This window comes from Protobothrops mucrosquamatus, unplaced genomic scaffold (genome assembly GCF_001527695.2).
Source record: "Protobothrops mucrosquamatus isolate PMUCROS unplaced genomic scaffold, P.Mucros_1.0 scaffold_266, whole genome shotgun sequence".
Lineage (NCBI taxonomy): Eukaryota > Metazoa > Chordata > Lepidosauria > Squamata > Viperidae > Protobothrops > Protobothrops mucrosquamatus.
This window is the reverse complement of record NW_015386342.1, coordinates 281,378-295,468: the sequence shown is the minus strand read 5'-3', so window position 1 is coordinate 295,468 and position 14,091 is coordinate 281,378. Positions and strand designations below refer to the sequence as shown.

The 14,091-nt window shown below is 37.1% G+C and overlaps 1 protein-coding gene across 2 annotated transcripts in view; it reads left to right on the top strand.

The window, feature by feature from the left end:
• The first annotated feature begins 465 nt into the window (after window positions 1–465).
• Window positions 466–14,091, top strand: part of TRIQK (triple QxxK/R motif containing) — a 49,785-nt gene continuing 36,159 nt past the window's right edge. Inside the window, exons 1-2 of one of the 2 annotated variants that reach the window (XM_015831591.1) lie at window positions 466–528; window positions 3,415–3,459. The gene's annotated coding sequence lies outside the window, so the exon portion shown is untranslated. The other variant, XM_015831592.1, reaches the window with a different exon arrangement.

The following is a 14,091-nucleotide window of genomic DNA, read 5'->3' as shown; positions in this document are numbered from 1 at the left end:
AGTAACATGGTTGTTCAGTGAATCTGGATTCCCCATTGACTTTGTCAGGTCACAAAAGGATATCACCTGACCCCAGGAAACTGCAACCATCAAAAATATGAACCATTTGCCAAGCATCTGAATTTTGATCATGGGGATGCTGCAACGGTCGTAAGTGTGAAACACGGTCAGAAGTCACTTTTTTCAGGGCCATTATAACTTTGAATGATCACTAAATGAACTGTTGTAAGTCGGGGACTATCTGTACTACAGTTCCCATCCTCACCAGCTGATAGGCTGGCTGTACAGGAGATCAAACACATCTGCGGGTCGGACAATAGGCAACTGCAGAAAAAGGTCTTAGCAGCAGAAGAGGAAACTGAGCAAGGGGATGGGGGCTGCCGCCCTTCCTCAATCAGCGGCGCTACCTAGAACAGCCTTCGCCTCCCGCGGGCAGCCAAGAGAGGCGGGCCGTTTCCGCCTAACGAGGGAGGCGTCTCTCCGCCACGGAAGAACAGCGGAGGCAGAGCTGATATGCTTGACTCAGAGGTACCGAGGCAATAACCGCTACGGTTGGGAGAGTGGCGGCTGTGGGGGACGGGAAGGTACGCAGAATAAACCGCTCTCGGTTTAGCCTGATAGTTTTGCGGGCGTGCGCAGGCGCGCGCCTGGCAAACTCGAAACAACAGCCATCATAATCACAGCTCATTTCGAGGAAGAGAGGAGGCGGATCATTCTGTTAGTCAAACTTCGTACTTCGTCTCTGATTGGTAGGGGAGGAAGCTCTTGGTTCGTTATTGGTTAGAACTTGCTGCCCATCTAAATAGAGTCTCAGCTCATACGTATTTTCTTTGGAGGGGGGCTTGTTCAGAGAGAGATAGAGCCGCCATATTGATTTCGGGCAATGACAATTGGGCAATGAGGTGGAAAGAGGAAGAACTGGCAAGGGAGAGCCAGTTCTCCACTGATTTAAATCTTTGCATCCCATTTTTTAGCCTCAAGTCTCCCATGAAGTGAAACGAAATACATGTTTTTTAAGTAGGAGGGAGGGCAATTATTCCTTCTGCCATCCCTCTGATTGTTAGGACGCCGTTTTTCATATGGGCTTTCTTGCCGACCTCGCTTAATTGGAGGGATCGCTTTCCTAAAGACGGATTACTCTGGGAAATTTTGCTGTGTTTGCCCGCAATCTTAGAAATCGCTAGCCAGGAATAAGATAGTCCCAATTTTGGGTCCGCTAATGGAGGGGAAAAGTAATCCTGATTATATCTAGTGACCAAAGTAGATAGCGCTAAATGGTAAGAAATGATGGAAATTGGGAAAATGCAACTCAGTGTTTTTCAAACGTGGCAACTTTATGATGTGTATATTTCAACTCCCATAATTCCCCAATCAGCAGCTTGCTTGCCAGGGAATTCTGGGAGTTGAAGTCCACAGATTTTAAAATTGCCAAGTTTGAAAAATACTGATATAACTCATGGGATATATTACTCATTTACTACCTGCTTTCAGCCTGATTTGAGACAAGACTACAGTAAAGCTTTCCAAGTTCAAGATGACTGGCAAAGGCTTCCAGCCTTGGATATTCCAGATGTGCAAATATTTCTTGAATAGGGATCACAGAAGGTATAGTTCCCAAAACACCTGGAAACCAAGATTAGGTTATAGGTAGGAATTATCCAACTGACTTGCTTTTTTCCCCTTAAGAACTGTTTTGTTCCACATATATCCTCTTATACTTGAGTTTGATAAGAGAGGGCACACCAGAGGGGGGTTAATTTCTGTTTGTGCTGATGACCTTGGGTTTATAACTAGCTGATGTTAATAAAAATATTATTTTAGGGGGTGGTGTCTATGTAAATATGGATACTTTGGGCCAGGATGATTGGGTTTGTGAGACTATATCCCTTTTTTTTCAGTCACAGATAGAGATAACAATGGGTCAAACAGTGAAAATCACAGATGTTAAATTGTTTTCTCATTACCTCCCTTTCCCATCAAATTACACAGTTTGCTGTTCATTACTATATAAATCCACTAGGACTGATGGGAGGTCTTTGGTGGTCTCTGAGCTTGCTTGTTTTGCTGATGTTTCATTACCCAAACTAAGTAATATCATCAGTGCTAGGACTGGTGTTGACAGAATATGTTTGCAGAGTTCTAGAATGGTAAAGTTCAGTTTAATTGGACCCTTGAAAGTATAGATCCAAGATATTGACATTAAACTGGCAGGAATAGCCAACACCCTAGAAGACAAGCGCAGGATCCAGAAAGATCTTGACAGACTTGAACAAAAGGCCTTATCCAACAAAATGAAATTCAATGTGGAGAAAAGCAAGGTTTTACACCTGGCAAAGAAAAGCCAAAGGTACAAGTACAGATTAGGTGAAACCTGGCTCAAAAACAGTAATTGTGAGAGGAACCTTGGAGTCCTTAGTGGACGATCACTGAAACAGGAGTCACCAGTGTGTGGCAACAGCCAAAAAAGCTAATACAATCCTTGGTTGTATAAATAGAGGCATAGAATCAAAATCACGTGAAGTATTAGTACTGCTTTATAAAGCCTTAGTAAGACCACACCTGGAATACTGCAGTTTTGGTCAGCACATTACAAAAAAGATATTGAGACTTTGGAAAAAGTACAAAGAAGAGCAACTAAGGCCTGGAGGCTAAAATGTATGAAGAACAGTTGCAAGATTTGGGTTTGGCTAGTCTAGAGAAAAAAAGGACTAGGAGGGGACATGATAGCAGTATTCCAAAATTTGAGAGGCTGCCACAAAGAGGAGGGGGTTAATTTATTTTCCAAAGGACCAGATGGCAGAACAAGAAACAATGGATAGAAACTAATCAAGGAGAGAAGCAACCTGGAATTAAGGAAAAACTTCCCAACAGTGAGAACAATTAACCACTGGAACAGTTTGCCATCAGAAGTTGTGGGTGCTTCATCACTGGAGGTTTTTAAGAAGACACTGGACAGTCACTTGTCTGAAACGATAAAAAAATCTCCTGCCTGAGCAGGGGGCTGGAGTAGAAGACTTCCAAGGTCCCTTCTAGCACTCTATTCTGATTCTGATTTTGCTGTTTATGGCAGCAACAGATAACCTTGTAAATCATTAGATAGGCTTTGACCCAAAGTGGATGGGATCTCACATTTTTGTTTTGAGCCATGGTTTTCTGACAAATCGGAGGTATAAGGGATTATACAGCATCCTAAACCATAAACCTCAATAGTTGGGCTTCTATAGTGTGTTAAATCAAAAACAAATGAACTTTTGTATAGCTGCATTTTTTGTTTGAATTTAGTCTGATTCTTTTTCTCTCTATTGCCTATTCAGTCACAAAAATCACTTTTTGAAGAGGCCAGAGCACTTGGAACCAGACCAAGAGCCATTTGAAATTAGTCTAAGAACTTTATATTATCTGCTTGTGTTCTAGATCATCTTCCTAAAGATACTCTTCAGTGGTGCTATTGCAGCTCCAGTAAGTACTCTCCTAAAAAAGTTCTATATTCTTATTGATATTGGGTGATCCATCAAGAGTTTTTTGTTTTTAGTTTGGTAGTTGGGGTAGTGGGCTAGGCAATTTTTGGGCTCAGGAAGGAGCAGGCTCACATTTTTACCTTTATACTATATCTTGTAATATAGTCACGAGTATGAGAAGTAGTGTCACTAAACTCCCCTTGATACTAAGAAAATTGTGCCTGTAAATAGCTGTTATACTACTGAATCCAAGCTTGCGTTGGCAGCTGTTCTGCTACCTAAATGTATGCAAGCATATTAAAAATCAGCCTGGTGGCAAATTGTAAAGGGAACTGCTGTTGCTTGGTGCAATCTGGGAACATTTCATTGGAAGCCAATGAGAAATAAAAATTTAAAATCAAAGTAGAACAAGGAGACTCAATATTGTTACTCTGTATTTATATATGCCAAGCCAAAAGGATCATATTGTGAGACCCTAAAGAGGAAAACAATGAATTTAAACATGAGCAATGCCTTAGAGGTGCAGAGATAATGGGATTTGGGTTTTTAAAAGAGAATAAGACCTCTGTGCATGTGTTTATTCAATACAAATATTCAACTGCCCAAACAAGTTTTGTCTGTACTTTTTAGAAACAGGTCAGGGGTTTCAAAATTCATGAGTTCATAGTGGTGACCATGCTCGAGTGAAGGAATTTCTAAATCCAGCTGATGTTTCTAAACCTGTATCTATTCCTTTTCAAAACTCGGACACGTAAATGCCACATGCATGTATCATATTTGTTTGCTTTTACTAATATTTCATACTTTCTCTGTCTAACATATACATATATAACACATTTGGTGTTGCATCCATAATTTGGCAGTTATTATTGTTGGCTGAGCTTCTTTGACTAGGTTTGTTTTTTTGTTCCTGTCTATTTAGAATATTTCTCCACTTTGAGAAAAGCAGAAAACCTGGGTCAGTAACCTTCACACATGAAAAATTAAAAATAAAGAGCAGGGCAAACATGGAGTGAATATGTATAGAGGAATTAATATTTCTTATGTTCAGTGTCCATTGAACTTTTTAATTTTAAATATATTAATGAGTTTTTGTTAAGATTACTTGGAGTTAATATGAGTCTTTATTGAAGAATATTGTCATAAATCCACAAATTCAGTCAGATATAAAAATCTTTAAGAATGTACATTGTGAAAATTCTCAATACTTTGTCATTGTATTGTTTTTTATTTTGGGGTGATTCCATTTTTACATTTTTTACTTTATTAGTCCATTTAATAAAAAATGAAAGAACAATGAAAATACACTAAAAAGAATACATTATGTGTAAAATTAATAAAAATAAACTACAAAAAAGGAAAAAAACCTCCATGAACTTGAACTGATAACTGTTGGCATATGATAAATGCTGTGTTATTGGTTATTCTTTTCTGTTTGTAAGAAGAATGCCCCAAGAGTCTAATAACAGGTTCAGTTTACAAATACTTCATGCTGTCTTTGGCTGGGCCTTGTTTCTTTTTCCAGAGCAGATGATCTTGGCAAACTGTAAATTGAAGCCAGAGCTGCAACAATTTTTCAACACATTAGCAGCAAATTTAGTGCTTACGATGAAGAGATAGCAATCACATTAGGTTCAACAGTGGTGAGAAGGATGGCGTGAACTGTAGAAGTTCTGCAGAAATCTTAATCAGCTTGTTTCAGCTCCATGTGGTAGCATTTGCCATTTTACTTCTCAAGCAAAACATGCCAGCTTGTACGTTAGCTTTGTGATACACACTAAGAAGAGTCAATCATTAACTTTTACAGTTCTAGTTTCAACAGGTTATTAATATTGAACTGTGTAGTCTGTAGTGTATTGTGACTCTGTTGTCCTAAGGCCAGGATTCTTGGCTTTTTTTCAGGGCAAAGTTTGCCTTTGGTCTTGGAATCTTGCACTTCCAAAAATAGAATAAAAGGAAACTAGATTTTGATTTTGTGCCGTTTGATTAAAATTAAATGTAGAAACTACTTTTCTTCAGGCATTTCTTTCATAATTTACCTCTTCAGTTTACATGGTAGCTTTTGGAAGTCTCAGTGGGCTGTATCAAAAGCTTTTAAAAGGGCTGAATGCAACCTTGGAGGCTTGGATTGTGCATCATTGCATGTTTTGAGTGCTTTAATTCTGCATTTTTTATAAAATACATGAATGCACTGATCCTATTTATTGGACCCTCTACACTTTAAAATATTGAAAGTGTGCTGTTTCCCATGTAACAAGTTCAGAACTGAAAATATATGTTGGTATCTAAACAGTATAGATATTTATATTTTAGAATTAGCAGGCAGTTTAAGCAGTATTGCCAGTTACTATTTGAAAGGCCGAGTTATATGTGGTCCCAAAGCAGACATAGAAATAGTGTACTAAAGCCTAATGTACTTGATGGTTAGATATATCCATCATCAATATCAAATGGACTTTCCTGGTACCTTATGCAATAAATAATAGATAAGACAAAATAAAATTAGACAACACATTACCAAAGTGGGAGTTATATATTACATATGGAAATAAATGAGCTGTAGTCTACTTTGGTTCAGTGATACCGGTACTACCAGGACCTAGAAAATATTGTCTCCTTTTCAGAAAAATCTTAATCTTAAGAAGAATCTTAATCTTGCTATTTGATGTAGCTCACATTTGATCTGCTTATTTGTCATGGGTAGCAAAACTTGTGTGTTGCGTAATTTCAGAAGATTCTGAAATTTATTATTCAGTTCACATTGTTACAAGTCTGTTGGTATGATCTGGTCGTTCAGTGAGAGATAATAACTAAATCAAATGCAAAAGATTTGCAGATGGTCTCCTGACTGTTAAAATGTGGATTTCCCTGCCTTTGAACCTTCTATTTTGCTTAATGGAACACTTCCCTCTTTCAGCATGGTTAATAACTGTCTCAGTAGTACTGATAAAAATCCCCTTTCCCTTCAGGTTAGGGCTTTGATTGTGGATCTTTGCTATTACAGATATTTCAGCCCGATAATGAAACATCCAGTGCACTGTAGGAAAAGTATGACAATGTTGGGCCAGATGGCTATGGGTTTTAGGATCTTTTCCCACAGTTATATCCACTCAAACCTGACTCAGCAAAGCCTAACGTTGGTGTGAATTTTTCTGTTCCTATTACTAGTACCTCCTCTCTCTGTATTGCTTTGGTTCTAAGGACTGCCAATCATCTGATTTTTCTCCAATGTATTGAGTAAAAAAAAACCTAACCTATTTTACATGTGTTGAAGTTACCATTGGACCATGTTAGAATAAGAGGAAAACTAGCACTATTAGAACATTAGAACAGCTAAGGATGGCTTAGGTCACCTTCTAATGGCTAGGGACAAATAATGGAGATCAGGCTGGAAAAGAGGACGTTGCTAGAGCATGTTTGTGTCTTGGTGAGAACATGGCCATGCATGGAGGATTGTTTGATAGACTTCTAAGGAAGCCCAAGTTTCCCTTGAAAACCCCTAGTTATGCTGCATCTATTCTTAAAGCTAAATTATGGCATTCAGAATTTTGATCTTTCTGGGCTTCATGCTTCCCCATTTCTTTTTTCGTTGGTTGCCCAAACTCTGAATATTAAAGTTCAGGGTGAGGAAATATTTTATACAATGGTATATATTAGTACTTTTGCGATATTTTTGTAATATAGAAATTGCTTGGGTATTGTGGTTATTTTCCTTTCTAAATACCACCTCCCCTTCCTATGGGATTTTAATGTCTGTTTCAACACCAAAGAGAAAGCGTAAGCTGTTCTTACTTTGCTATCTCATTTTTACTTTGCAAAAGGGGCCTTTCTCTTGTCATGAAACATGTATTATATGGGCTTGTTTGACTTTCATATTTCAAAGCAAAATGCTTTGTTGCTGTTTATCAGTCTAGTTTGTATATAGCCAGGTTTGGCAAATAACAGCTTTAGCAATAAGACTCTTGTGCTGTTGTGCCTAGAGTAAAGGGCAACTGTTGTTTTCCATAGAATTGTGATGTTTTGGAATAAGAGATAATCCTCTAAAATAAAGCACATCTGGCAATCCAGTCTGTTATCTGCAATGAATCCATCAGCTCTGAGTTGGACAGTTGCCATGGAACAGTTGTGAACTGAAAAAGTGTTCTGTGAACTGACATATGGCCACACCTGAGCTTTACTGCACATATATACAGCCTTCACATCAGAATGAATTCTCCCAAATTATGCACAGTTTTCCATAGTATGGCATGTGCTCTTTCTCCTGTGCTTAAACTTTTTGAACTGTAGAAAGCTCAACAAAAGAAAACACTTTTGCCCTTTCTACATAAATAAAACAAACTCTGATTCAATTCAAGCTTATGATGCTTTCAAGCACAACTCATGTAGAGTTTTTTGGCAACAAAAATATTTTGCTATTGCTATTCATGGATTTTTAAAAAAAACTTCTGAGTCTAGCTTATCATACTAGAGCGTCCCTTCTGAGTATAGAGTAGATCAGGTCTTTCTTAATTTCTGAATCCAGATAAGATTAGATAGCAAAAGAAATTAAATTATTAAATTAAATTAATTATCTTTGAATTCCAAGCAATTGCTCCTTTTTTGCTGAATTTTTGTTGAAGTAATGCTCTCTCATGTTCCAAATGGAAAGGCAGAAAATCTGTCTCCCTTCTCATAATAATGGCTGAATATACCACTGTAGAAAGATTAGCCTGTTTGAAATAGACAAGACATCAAGAACTAGAATTCAAGGATCATCATTTTTTTAAAAGAATGTTTATAACATGTTCTTGTAAATCCTTACAAAATGTTCATGCTATCACCTATATCTAAATTTTGGTAGTTTTGGAGGCCTACTGTATAGACTGCATTTTTTAAAAAACCAGTCATGTCCTGATAGAATTGTATTTGTTGGTCAAATAATTTTTACTTTCCTCTGTGTCTTTTTGAATTGCTCCTATTCTGCTTTGGAAGGTTTGGTGACTCTCCAGAGCAGACTTGAAGAACATAAGTGGGATGGAAGAAGGAGAAGAGTGAAGGGAAGATAGGTACAAAGTCAGATTGCATAATCTTAAATGTAGTAACATTGTTGTAACAACTCTGCTTTGGAATGTTGAATGATCTTTGGATCTAGGTGGTCTTTAATATTCTTCATCACTTGGGTAGAAGAATTCCAATTACCTCTAGAAGTTCTTACTTTCGTATATAGAGAATGCCACATCTCCTAAAAGTGACAGATGTCTTGGCTTTGCCAGTTTAGCTTTTAATAATAACTCCACATGTTATTTTCTTTATTTGTTTTCAGGCTGTTTACATAATATGATCACCCTACTGGATATGTTATCACCTAGCATTTTGCCAGAGCAGACCGTACATCCAAGTAGAGAACAGAACATGCTAGACTGTATTGCCTATGAGACCAGCCAGTTACATTCAGACATCTTGTAATTATTTCACCCAAAAGTTAAGGATATCCAAGCTAGTCAACTATTCTATATATTGGCTCACTTTATAGGCAGCAAAAGAAAATTAGTGATGGTGGAGCTCTTTTTCCTTTCCTAACAAGCATTGTTAGCAAGAGGTTAGCAAAGAACAGTTGCCTCCATGCCTTTGCTAATGAACTTTATGGTTGGCAGGATGCTGAATTGAATAGAGCATTGATCTGATCAGGTTGGATTCATGAACATGGAGGACAATACATTAAGTCCACATCACTTATCAACTTAATCCTAAATGCTTGAAATAACAAATCTGGCTGCAAACGTTTTTGAAATTTTGGTGACAAAGTTCTTCCAATGTGTAATGGTCTGTGAGAATAACCTTGGGGGACAGGAAGAGAAGGCTATGGTAAGACAAGAGATGTCTCAGTCTGTAGAAGGAATAGGGAGCAAGGGAAGCATCTCAGAAGGGACTCTCCCTAGTTCTCTGGCAAGCAAAGGTGAGAAACAGGAGAAGTGCTTTAAAACTTGCAAGTTACCGGTATGTAACCTTTCAATAAAGGTAGTGTTAGATTCATGGTTTTGGTTTCTTGTCTAGACTACTATCTACTATCAAGATAAATGAAGTGAAAGGGATGGGATAACAGGGACTCCCACCAGTGGCGTAGCGTGGGTTGTCAGCACCCGGGGCAAGTAATTTGCGCCCCCCTCCACAGTGGGCGGCGTCGGCGACCCGGCGGCTCGGATCGGATTCGCACAGCCAGCACTGCAGAGAGAGTGAGTGAGCCAGGCAGGGGCAGAGAGCTGCGAGTGCGAGCGCGCCCCCCCAGATGTTGCGCCCGGTGCGGCCGGCCCCCCCTGCACCCCCCACGCTACGCCTCTGACTCCCACAATGGAATTATTTCCTTTTTAAAACCAAATTGCCTCCTAAAACGAGACTTTTTTTAAAAAAAAAATCCTTAATGGCTTTTCTCAGAACTAGCAAGGAGGTAGGTATTTTATGGTAATTAATTATTTTACTAGTGTTTTCTTAGGAAACTGCTTCCAGAATGTTTATCAGCCTGAGAAAAGACCCTTACAACAGGGTTAGATCTGCTGGAAATCAGTGTAAAACAGTCACGCTATCCAATATGCTGATATTTTGCTCAATTCTTGTCACTCTTATTCCCCAGTACCCTGACTGCCTTGAACACAGTAGTGTTGGGAAATACAGTAGTGACATTATGCTCTACATAGAATATCATTCACATATTTAATTAAAGTTGAAAATTCATGGAAGGATTTCAGAATATGGCAGCAGGAGAAGCCTTATTCCCTTACAGGCACAATTATATCCTCAGATGTTAGCGTAATTATTGATGTAAGCCTTCCTAAGCATATTTGCAGGCATAGCAAGTCTTTGGAAGAATACTTACTTTTTTATGTGGCAGATGTTGAAAACTGTAATACTACATTGCAAAAGAGAAGAGGACAGCTGAATAACATTTATGAAACATATTTTTAGTGAGTGGAAAATATTTGTGTTGTTGATGTGCAAGTTCTGTGTATAATTACACACATATGCAAGCACACATGTTTATTCAGTTATTTTCATTTCCATTAATACATGTTCTTATTTATGGCTAATAGTGTGATCCAGATTGGTCATTCTATGAACAGATGGCACCCCTTCCATTTATGGAAAACACTCGGATTCAACAGAGGCTGGAATCAGACTAAGTAATGTAATTTTCCTTGCCACTCTTGTTGCTCTGGAGAATCCCTGGTCTTGCTGAAGTTTTCCACAGAGCATATTGGGGCAAAGGAGGATGAAGGAATCTTAAAATTGTTTCTATCAGATCCTGCTCACACTTCCTAGTTTCTAGTTCTGATTTCTGTAACTGTTCTGATTAACTCCTGCCGGTAGTTGGTTTGTTTACAGTTAAAGGATATTCTGCATCCTACATGGACTATGTAATACTTCACATAGGTGAATCATACCAAATGATCAGTAAATATAACTGTGCATTCTTTACAAAATGATTTACATTTGTATGAAGACAGTGTTGTTACTTGAGAGGATGAAAGGGTATATCTATGTATATAATATCAGAGATGGTGACTGGTAATTTCAAATAATGCTTTTATGGCTCTCTGAGTTCTTATTGTCTATACTTGTTGCAAGTAGCTTAGCTTCCTGCCATTTGAGACAGCAAGTCTAAGTTTGGTATGCCCTAAAACAGAAATACAATATGTAAAAGTTAAGAAGCGAAGAAACTTCATGGTAACTTCATCAGTGCTGGTGAGTGTCAGTTTGTTTCCTGTTTATATGCAGTAGCTTGTCTTGCCAAGGTTGGTGGAGATGTGTTTTTTCCTTGCTAGTTCCTTGATTATGGTATTATATTCTGCTTCATTAATTGTCTGGTATTGATCCCAACTTATTTAGGTGTTGGCTGTGGAGAGGATATGTCCTGAACTTTTGTTTCCTTTTTAATTGTCTCTTTTGAATGCTGTGTAAATATAGTTTATTTCTATGTGTCTAATGATTATTAATTTGTCTGAATGACCATTCGCAGGAATTCCCTAGAAGTTTTGGATTTATTTTGGTCTAGAAGTTCATAGCTTCTCAGCTGAAGCTGTGGTTAAGTCTGTCCATGTATTATGAGATGGAGTTTTCATTGGATCATCTGACTGTTATTTGTGTTCAAGTATGTGCCCTACTAGTCTTCTGTCTGTCTGCATCACCTTTTGCATCACCATAGTACACAAACCAAATATAGCTCTCCAAAAGATCTTAAATAAACCAAAATACCAAGTAGTCCAATAAGAAAAAAAACAGGAGTCCTCTACAACATGTGTAAGGACTGTAACAGTCACTATGTAGGAAAACAACGTGGTGACAGTGTCTTGCACTTTCACCTGTTAAGTACGCACAACAATTTTTTACTGTTATATTTTAAATTAATGAAACCAGAAACTTGGAGGCTATCCATGAATCACTAAATTTTCCCTTGTTGTATCAGCCTATCACCCTGTTTTCAAAGATGATCACACAAGATGGCTCAGGGAAGGGTGTCTTATCGTTAAGGTATTATAATGTTTGCTCTCAGTGTCTAATAAACATCAGAACACTATCTCTAAACACGGAGGCCCGATCTATCTAGATTCTTAATAAGCATGAATAGAGTTACTGCTGTTGAATTTGTCTCTTTTGTAAGTCATTAAAGTTATTGATTACTGTAATATCTCAGGGAAATGAATTCCATGAACAAATGAGTTCTGTAAATTAATTATATGTTTCGTGCATTTCTGTAAGTTAATAAACATAGCTGATTGCTCAACCTTATCTTGAAAATCTCCAAGGAAAGACATTCCACAGCTCAACAATTATTCTATTTCTGAATTGTGTAAAGTCGGATTTTTTTTCTCCATTTTTCTGAACAAACTTTTGAACTTTTATAGGAGTTGGAATAATAGCTTGTCCATTTTCACAGTCTAAGCATGTGTTTTCTTCCTCCTTCTCCCCTTTGCCTCCCTTATTTACTTTGCCACCCATTCCCACAGGCTCTAGATGGCTAACAATATACTGTAAACATAACAAATATCCTCTATAACATAGGTCTTCAGCATTTCCTGAGGCCTATAACTTACTTTGGAATTATAAACAATAGAGACATTTTGAACACTGATGGGAAATTAATTTTTTTTAAAAAAAGAGAAAACAGAATACTGATTAACTATATGAATATTAAGTGCAAATGCAATTAAGTAATCTTTTGGTTAGAAAAGATATCTTAAACTGACATTATTGATATTATCAGATAAATGTAACAAAGATGTTGATACTCAATTATATATTTACTAATAACAATAAGAATTCTATTTGCCTAGTGTAAATACTGTCAGAAGAAGAGAGGAAACATTTGATGGTGTAATATTGGATCTAGACTGAAGAAATTAATATAGACCACTGAATTACTAATGAATGCAGACAACACGTTTATTAAGTATCTGACTGTAAAATTAGAAAATTAGTAAAATATTTATAAAAAAAGAATGTCCCTTTGGATTATTATTCTTATTAATCATTTACTGCATATAGAACCATAAATGAATGAAAATGGTATGTGTGATTTATAATATGTATATATGTACCTCTCTCTGTGTATGTGTGTGTGTGTAATGAATGAATTCTGAGATAGTGAGATTAGGAAATAAACTTCCTTAAAATGTAAAACCAATAGGTCCTTTATGATCAGTGAGTTCAAATATATTGCCTAAGAGAATGTGTCTGTGTTAGTTTTTTAAAGGTAACCAGCCTTCATCTTTCAATTTATAATGCTTAAAGAAGCAAATGTGTTTTCTTTATATATCTTTAAGGATCCTAATGTTAGACCATTCCGAGCTGGAATTGATCATTCATACCTCATTGAATATAAAGAGTACATTGTAAATAGTGACATAAATACTAGCTGTATTCAGATGCTGCAGAAACCAGAACACCTTGAATATTTTGATTAAATTTTACCCCTACTAATGTCTCAATTGACATTTCCAAGAGAAATTGTACACATATACAATAACATGTGGAGAAGCTTCCACTTAAACCAGGATGATATGCATCCTGAGTCCTCTTTGGTATTCTGTACATATGTAGGCTTTTCTTCTGCAGATATTAAGACAGCAACATTGGCAGAGGGATTATCTGAAACACTATGTTTCTCATTGTACCTCCTCTTTGGAATAGCATCCACCTCAAAGACCTGTGTGGGCTCCCATTTGACCTGTATTCAAGCATTCTTTAAAAAGGCTTTTCCCCCAATTTTTTGGTTAAGATAGATGGATGGCCCTTTTGATGAACTGAAGGAGGATGGGAAAAGATGGATTCATTCCCTTGTTTAATAGTTTTATATAGTTTAGTTCTTATTAATGAAATTGTTGCTTGTTTAATTTTGTGACTCAGAGCTCAGAACTGCCTAGAATTGAATGGTTTAATGATTTAATAAATAATAAACAAACAAATGAATAAAATGAAATGTACAAAGAAATGAAGTGTTCCACAAATTGAACACTGGAATGGGGCTTTTGTGGAAAGAGAATGCCTATGTGGGATTAGAACTATACATTTAAAGACATACTGGATCAATGGAATCTCAACAGCTCAGGTCTTACTGTCCCAAAGGTGATTTTCAAAAGGCAACTGGACTTTCTATGTTTTT